Source organism: Telopea speciosissima, chromosome 4, assembly GCF_018873765.1.
Source record: "Telopea speciosissima isolate NSW1024214 ecotype Mountain lineage chromosome 4, Tspe_v1, whole genome shotgun sequence".
Lineage (NCBI taxonomy): Eukaryota > Viridiplantae > Streptophyta > Magnoliopsida > Proteales > Proteaceae > Telopea > Telopea speciosissima.
This window is the reverse complement of record NC_057919.1, coordinates 15,836,320-15,842,989: the sequence shown is the minus strand read 5'-3', so window position 1 is coordinate 15,842,989 and position 6,670 is coordinate 15,836,320.

The window sequence follows — 6,670 nt, the reverse complement described above, 5'->3', positions numbered from 1 at the left end:
TTAGTTATTTATCCAACTATTCTTTGCCTTCAAAGGTCCATGAGATTGTTAAGGGTTAGATTTGCCTTGCGGGTAATAAACGAGCATCCCCAAGAAAAGACCTCTGCTCACTCTCTCCTAAAATTAGAAAGAAAAAAAAAGTGTCCACTTAGAAGATTTATTTATTCAATCCAAAGTAGAAGAAGAGTTTTGTATTTAAAACAGATTGATTGTCTATTGAAAGAAATTTTTTCTGTTCTATTAGCAGAAGTACATTTTGTTGGATGATTAATGCAGGTCATACATAAGAGAGAAGCAAAAGCATCCAATCGCCTCACAACATACCACCTGTAAGATAAGACTTCCAATACCTGAATTTTCTTGACAATAATGTTCTGGTATTTTTGAAGTAAGGTTGAACTTTATTGTGTAGAAATTGAAGGAAATTAGATACAGTATAGGAATTTTTTTTTTAAAAAGTAGAGAAAATAAAAGAAAACTTATAATTTACCATGACTTGGTTGCATTTAGAATATCAGAAATCTGCAAAGAAAGCAGTTGCAGACTTGCAGTAGTAGGGATGGGTGAGGTGGGTTCACCCAAAACCTGTATTAGTCCAGTAAACCCCGAAGTTGGGCCTGGGCTGAAAATAAAAATAAAATCTTTCATCTGGTTCAGTAGGGCATAAGTTGAAGTTTTTGCTAACTTGGATCAGTACAAACCGAAACCAAAGATGATTTCAAGAAAATAAAAAGGGTTTAAAATCATTTTTCACAAAGTCTCAGAGTTGTTCAACTCTGGCCTTAACTGCCCACTTATGGGCAATAGATATCTCATTCCTCGATCTCTTTACAAAAACATACAGGTTTAAAATCCATCATAAAGTGACGCATTCAGTAAATTAAAGTTCTCAAGATCATCCCTTCATATTTTGTTGCATTAGCCAATCTACCACCTCTTGACTGTCCGTCCAGGCAAGTACATCCACTTACCCTTATTCTTTTTCTCTGATTCTTGAGAATTCCCTATAAAACCATTATTCATATAAGCTGCAACAAAGCGAGATTGAAGCACCGATAGAGACGGCCATCTTGTAGCTCTGAAAATCGCCTCATAATTACTATCACAATTAATAAGATATGATACCCCTTCTAATAACATATGGTATGCATCAATGTTCCACACAACATCAGTAATCTGAACTTCAGATAAAGGTTGGAGGGACAATATTTAGTTTAGAAACCCATTCATAAAAATTCCTATTAGGATCTCTCAAGCTACCATTACACCATTTTGAAGCAACCACCTTACTACAATCTTAGTACTAAAAAGATCCAATCTTACTGAAAGGGCAGAACCAAAAGTCCTCAAAAGCTTTACAACTTAAAAGGGATTTGTACAAATTGCATTTGCTACATTCCTAGGGAAAATACTGAATTAACATTGAATTGATAGAGTTCAATTTGGCACAAATATTATTAGGAATCTCAAAACAAGTCATCCAATAAGTAGGAGTTGAGCTTAAAACTGATTTTGTAAATATAGATCTACCAGCTGTGATAGTAAAGGGATTTTGACTCCCCTCCTTTACGTTATACTCTTTGTACAAGACCTTGCCACATACTAGATTTATTCCTCTTAATATATACATGTGTTAGGGCTAATCCCTAATTGTTTGGGTCTGTATGGTAACCTTCCAAAATATCGTTTTTGGTGTTTTTCTGTTTCTTGGGTTAGAAATGGAATAGATCATGTATTTGTTGCCCGGTCTGTTTTTATGTGTGTTTTTTTTTAAATAAATCGGATAATAGAAATGGTTCTGGCACGGTTTTGAGTAGGGGTGTCAATTCCAGGCCTGGCCTGGCAGGTCCAACCGAGCCAAGCCCGATTATTAAACATACCGGGCTTAAGCCCCACACATTTAATAATCGGACGGTCCCAGTGTGGGGTTTTAGCCCATCGAGTGACCGACCTAGACCGACTTCTTAACTTGTAAATTTCCCCTCCCCTTTCCTCTCCCGTGTGGCTGATCTAAACAATATCGTGCCCAATTTTGTCGTTCCATGTTGGTATATCATAACCAAACTATAAAACCTAGAATCAATTTGGACAATGCCGCACTCCATGAACCACTTCTTACACGGTCCCAGACTCCCAGTTAAGTGTAATTGGGCGCAAAGTGCTGTTTGTATTATCAGAAAATATACCATTAAGTTTCCTGACCCACCCAGAAATATGTCTCGTTTTGGGGGATGGGCTTGGATGGTGGAGATCCATATGCAAAAGAAAATGAAGCCCAGAGGCCCATACCCAACTCACCCACGTGATAACAGCTTCAATGACGAAAGAGGTGACGAGATTTTGATAGTGAATTTGTGATGGAAGCTAGGTGCGGTTCTCATCGGTTTTTTGAGGGTGTCTTTTTTTTTTGGAGAGATGGGTAGAAAAAGGAAAGGAAAAAAGTATCGAAGAAAGAAAAAAAAATTTTGGGCAAACAAGAACTTATCCCCCTCCCCTTTTTCTTTTTTTTTCTGATTTTCCAAAATAAAAATAAAATTTACGGTTGCACTTTTTAAAGCCGGTTTAGATTTAAATAGGCCCATAGCCCAGTTAAGATCCTGTCAAGGACCGATTCTAGTACCCGATTATAGCCTGAGCCTAACTAAGCCCATACAGGCCTCGTTCATTTATCTAAACAGGCAGTTACAGTGTATGCTTCAAGCTTGGTTAAGCCCAGTTAAGCCCGACCGAGACCGATTGGTTGACACCCCTAGTTTTGAGAAACACCAAAAAGAAGCTCTGAAAAACCAAAAACATAAACTGAAAGCAAAAATGTGCACGATACAGACTTGATATTCACAAATCACCACCACCACCTCCACTCGCCATCACCACCACCTCCACTGTCGACGCCACGACCTCCACCTCCACCACCACTGCCACAACCTCCACCACCACACCTCTACCATCACAACCAACTCCACCACCGCCGTTGCCACCCCCACCACCACCACCACCACAAAATAGAAGAAATTCTTCTTTTAATATGCAATCCATACATATTTCTTTTTCTTTTTTTTTTTCCTAGTGGCAGAAATAAATTTTTTCCAGTTTTACCATACAACATTTGTTGATACAAAATTACTCCAAAATCACAGAAACACAAAAACTGTTTCTGAGTCAGAAACAATATTTTGGAACAGAAACATTTCCATACAGACCCTTTGTTACCAAATTCCTAATTTTGTCCCCTGTCCCCTTACCTGTAAATTATAGATAAATACACTCTTCTTGAAGTTAATTTGTTGGCCATACAAATCTTGAAAAATATTTAAAATAACAATCAATGTTGAAATATCATTTTGGTTAGCCCTACCAAATAAATAAATAAAGGAAAAAAAATCTATATTTGGTGGTGTTTCCTACGCCCTCTCATAGCGCACCGTGAGAGAATGCCTCTGCCCCCTGGGTAGATACCCAAGCGTGCTCACACATTGGCCTAGACGCTTGTGTGGAGACCATGAGACCAAGTAGAGATCTCTTGCCCATAAATAAAAGAATCAATTGCAAAAAGTAAATGAGACACCTCAAGGTAATTCCTACCAATCTTAATATCTTTAAACAAATCCATATCCCTTGAGCCTTTGAATATTCGAGACTACTCTTCAATGACAACAATAAAATGTAAGGACTACGTGGACAACATTGACATTTACCCTTAAAAGGCTCAAAAAACCTAAACTAACTTCCCCTCCATTTTAATAGAATAGGAATTTCACACCAACTTGACTGAACCTTAAAAATTCAAAAATTACCCTAAGATAACCTCATTTAACCCTATCACAGGCTTCCAACATATCAAGCTTAAAGGCCATCCAACTTCTTGCCTTTATGCCTTCTTAATAAATGGAATATCTCCTGAGCAATAATAACATTATCAATAATCTATCTGTCCTTAATAAAAGTTGCTTGAAAAGGGGGACACAATCCTATGAAGAAAAGATCTAAGCCTATTTGCCATAACTTGGCAATTATTTTATAGGCAATTGCACAAAGGCTACTCGGTCTAAACTATTCTACCATTGATGCCTTCTCTGTTTTAGGAACAACAATAATTAAAGTATGATTAATCCAAAAAAGGTAAAGATAGAGAGTGAAAGAAATGATGCACATATTTAATTATCTCTACCTTAATGACATTCCAAAACTTATTATAGAACACGATAGAGATTCTATCATGACCAGGGGGCTTTATAGGGCTCCAAAGCCTCCAATACTAAAGTGAAAAACTAAACACAACCTCCTTAATCTCATCTTTAGAAGGCAAACTAATGAGGAAGTTATTTTCTTCTTTTGAAATAATGAGATCAAACAGTTTTTCTAAAAAGATCGAGGATTAGATGTAGTATAAATAGAACTAAAATGATCAATAAATAATCTAACCTTCGAAGGAGCATCAATTACTTTAAGCCCATTATTATTTATAATACAAGGATTGGACATCTTTTTTAAGTTCAAATTATCCATCAAGTTACAGAAGCTACTGATATTTTCCTTCTGAAATGCACAGAACCCTAGATTTTTGAAGTTCAAATTATCCATCAAGTCTATAAACTTCCTCAGCTTCAAGGACCTAATTCAATTTAGGGGCGCTGTTCTCTGTGCCACAGCGCAGGCTGCACCCTAGCACATGGGAGTAGGCGCAATGACTACCCTGCCTCCCTGAGTGGCAAACCCATGTGTTTGAACGCAGTCTATGCTACAGCATAAAAAACATTCTCCCTTAAATTTATATGAAACTTTTTCCAACTGACACAAATATAAGTTGTGTTAAAGAGATTCAAGAAAACTATCCAACAATTCGTTTATTGACTTTAGCCCCCTATCCACGTGGCTGAAAAAAGAGTGACTGCCAAGGCTAACCCTCCGCTGACAGATATGAAGGAAACAGTGGGTCCTTAACTCCAAGGTATACCCTAAAATTATATATTTTTTTGTAGGGTCGGTGATCTTTTTGGGGAGAGTGATCCTTGTGCACGAGGGCACCAATGGGAGCACATGCATTGGTATCATGGGGAGTAGGGTGATCATTTCCCCCCTCCCGGGCGCCCTGTGTTTGGGAGTGGGCTATAGTGTTGTACACTCCTCCACAAAGAGCTTTTTTTCTTTCTTTCTTTTTTTTTTTTTCTTTTCTTTTTTTTTTTTTTTTTTTTTTTTTTTTTTTTTTTTTTTTTGTTTGTAATACCAATACATAAAACGGAGGTTATCACTAGCACAAAGCTTACCCCAAAAAAAAAAAAAAACTAGCACAAAGAAATTTTATCAATTATAGAAAGTATTAGTTAAATAAATAGTTGTTAAACGTCTAATTTCAAAAAGATTTGCATAAATTATACAAATTTGTTCAATGCTTTCATTTCTAGGTTAGGTTTTCCTTCATTGAAGATGTCCTTTATTGATATTGTAAGCTTCAACAAAAAAAAAAACACACATCCGTGTCACACAATAAAAGGTGAATTCCGACTAAAATTAATTAGTTCCAAAAAAAAATTCAATACATGATAAGATAAATGATTGAGTTTTGTCTTCAAATTTTAAGAAATGACCAATTCACATCATTCATTTTCTATCCAATAACAGGAATTATTATATCAGCTCCCAGCTCACAGCTCCCTCCACACACACACACAAGAAGAAGAAGGTGGTAAGCCATATGGCTGAGATCAGATGCACAATCTGATGTGTACTAGATTACTTCACACGCTAAGAAAAGAAGGCTCAATTAGCTAGAAATATGCAAATACAGAAGAAATATCATCCACCTGTACAGCTTTAGTGCTCCCTACACAAATTGCAAATCTCTTCCATCTTAAAGTGTAAATGGGACTTTGATTTTGTGTACATATCATCCATCTCAACATCCATCCAACCTTGTACGTTCAAGACCAAATCCATTTATCCACATGGCAACAAAAAACTTTAAATATTAAATAAAAAAAAATCCACTTCCACTCGGATAAATCTGTTTAATGGCTGAAACTACAAGGCTACAAGTTCAATACATGATGAACATGCCCACAGAGTTTAAACACCAACCACGCTACCGCATGACAAAGCATATGCATAATCATTGCAACACCTGCAGGTGACTAGGGTCACATAGCCAACCAATTTCACTAACAGAATAGAGTATTCCTAAGATTGTTTTAGTAATTGGGCTTACCCACCAAGTGTGTATTCACATATTTTTTTGGGTGAAGGGAAAACATATATATATAAAAAGAGAAAAGAGCATAGACCAATACAGAAGCCAAAAAAAGGCAAGCCTAGGGGGTACTCCATCAAAAGACAATGTATTCAGTCAGATATACCTTTATAATAAAGAATAATGTAATATGTCAAATAATGCACAGCATGTCCCATAATAAGTCTTATTCTTCAACCCTTTCCCCAGGAGTAGTTGACTATTCACAGATATTACCTTGATACCACAAAAGAAAGACCTTTCATGCCCAGAATGCATTGCATTAACACTTGTGATAATGATGTGAAAGCCTAGTTACTTTCTAGTCGTTCTTATTCTTTCAAAGACCATACATTTTTCATTGAAATCAGAAGAGGCAAAAACATAGTCAAGTCAGATTCTTGTTGGTTCCTTTTCCATCTCATTTGTATAAGGTCTTCTTGTCAT